Raw genomic sequence first — 2,511 nt, forward strand, 5'->3', positions numbered from 1 at the left:
AAACATATCAAAACATTTATTTGGGAATTTATTATTTGTCGTTTTGGACTTCCACAGAATCTGGTGAGCGATAACGGCACCAACTTTGCTGACAAGAAGCTACAACAGTGGCTGAAAGAACTTCAAATCACCCACACCTTTACCTCAGTGGCACACCCGCAAGGTAATGGTGAGGTGGAAAGAGCAAATAAGAGCATCGTCGAAGGCATAAAGAAAAGACTCTTGGAACACAGATCCGGCTGGGTGGACGAGCTTCCGCACGTCCTTTGGGCAAACAGAACGCTGAAGAAGGCCAGTACGGGAGAAACCCCGTTCAGTCTCACTTATGGCACTGAAGCTATGGTCCCAGTCGAAATCGGTTTACCCTCACCAAGGGTCTTGATTCAGCCAGAAGACAATGATGCGGAAAGACGGTTGGACCTTATGCTAACATAGGAACGCAGAGACTTAGCCGCAGTGCGTGAAGAGAACTACAAGCGACAAATGCAAAAGTACTACAACACGCGGGTAAAACTCTGCAACTTCAATGTAGGAGGCTACATACTGCGTAACAACGAGGCTTCGAACCAAGAACGCCCAGGAATGCTGGCCCCGGTCTGGGAAGGGCCATACATTATCAAAGAAGTCCTGGGAAAGGGCGCATACCGGCTCGAAAGGCTCGATGGCACTCCCATCCCAAGAACATGGAACGGAGCTCAATTACGCAAATGTTATATGTAGATCAATTCCAAACTTGTAAAGAAAAGGCCTAGAGCCACTTCTAATGGAAATGATTCTCCTTTCACAATGTGTTGATAGCCTTACCTTTATACTTATGAACTTCCCACACTGGTGCCGGTATTCACCGCATAAACGGGGGAAGAAGTAAGTCGTTACGTGTGGAAGGCGGCAAAACCCGCATAAACACAACGCTAAAAATAAGGAAAACCTACACGCAGGTCAGATGTAAGTAAAGTTTAGCCATCCTTGTAAGTGCAAGTGACGGTCTTACCCGCACAATCACGAGCAAGGAAGCAAAACTTCAACCTATCTACCACGTTCAAAGGTTAACTTATTCTGAACACTTAGAAAATTTCAAAGGAAAAGATGAGGAAAACTTCCACGCAGGTCAGATATAAGTAAAGTTAAGCCATCCTACTAAGTGTAAGTGACGGTCATACCCGCACAATCATGAAAGAGGAAGCGAAACAAACTTATAATTTACCACGTTAAAAAGTTAACTTATCTAAGTACTAAAGAAATTACAAAGTTAGATCAAAACATGCGTAAAATAAACAAGGCAAAGAACAAACACAATCTTTATTTCATCAAATTCAAATATTACAAAGCTATACAAAAGCAAAAATCTACGCTAATGGTGGAAAGGGATCTTCAGAATCAAGCTTCAGGACCACTTCCACTTGGACCCGCTCCATCAGTAGAGCGTGGTGGTTCAAGGAAGGCTTTAAGAATAGCTAGCCCATCATCAGCAGCAGCGACTTCGTTCACCTTCTCCACCACAGGATGCGAGAAGGCGGCATACTGGTTCACTGCTTGGTCGTAAATAGCTTCAGTATCCACATCGTACAAAGGGAAGTTGGAAGGCGGGATGCCTTTCTCAACGAACCCTAGACCAAGCAGGAAGCCGGCCTTTTCCCCATCCTCATGAGAAGCGTTGAGGGCTGCGCTCATAGCATCGTCATAAGACGTCTCTGAGAAGACCCGATGCACAACCTACAAAGAAAAAATACAAGTATCAGAACCTTTTCTATTTATAAAGAAAAGCGTGAAGACATGAAGCTAGACTTACCCGAGACAACGCTTCTCGAAGAAGCCATTCCTTGGCAACCAGAGCTTCTTGGAGGGCGGCTTGAGCTTGGGTACAGGCGCGTTCGGCTTCACTTTTATTAAGGTTGGCAAGCAACACTTCCTTTGCAGCAGCCTCTTCGACGCCCTTTAGCTTCCGCTCAGTATGGTCAAGCACGCCCCTCTGGTCCAGGATCTCTTGGAGCTTCTTCGCGTCCTCCATCGCCAAAGCATCATGAGCCTGCTGGAGAGCCTCTAATTTGGCTTTAAGCTCTTCATTCTCCACGCGTAGAGGCTCGGCAACAGCTTCAGCCTTGGTGGCCCTTTCAGTCGCGTTCCTAGCACTCTCCTTAGCCAGCCGAAGCTGTTCATTAACAGCTTGGGCAGCCTTGGAGCGAGCCTCGAGACGGGCCTGAACCTCGACTTCAAGGGCCTTGAACGCCTTCTCCTTCTCCGCCGCCGCGGCGGAAAGCCTCCTATTCTCCTCCCGGACAGCCCGCGCCTGAGCTACTTCCTGAAGGCGAGCTGCTTTTAACTTGTCGTTTTCACGACAAAGCAGCTCGACGCGCGGCTGCATCCGGGCCAGGAGAACCCGAAGCTCATTGCTTAGCCTACCCTCCTGGTAGCTAGCCATGGCTTCCCCCAACGCACCACTGGGAGCAGCGTGACGAGCCCACTCCACGCACTCCACAGGTGTGCGAAGGGTTGTTCCTCGGCGAATGTTCC

This window comes from Bidens hawaiensis, unplaced genomic scaffold (genome assembly GCF_021521415.1).
Source record: "Bidens hawaiensis isolate Kalapana, Puna unplaced genomic scaffold, B.hawaiensis_p1.1 tig00035458_1, whole genome shotgun sequence".
NCBI lineage: Eukaryota > Viridiplantae > Streptophyta > Magnoliopsida > Asterales > Asteraceae > Bidens > Bidens hawaiensis.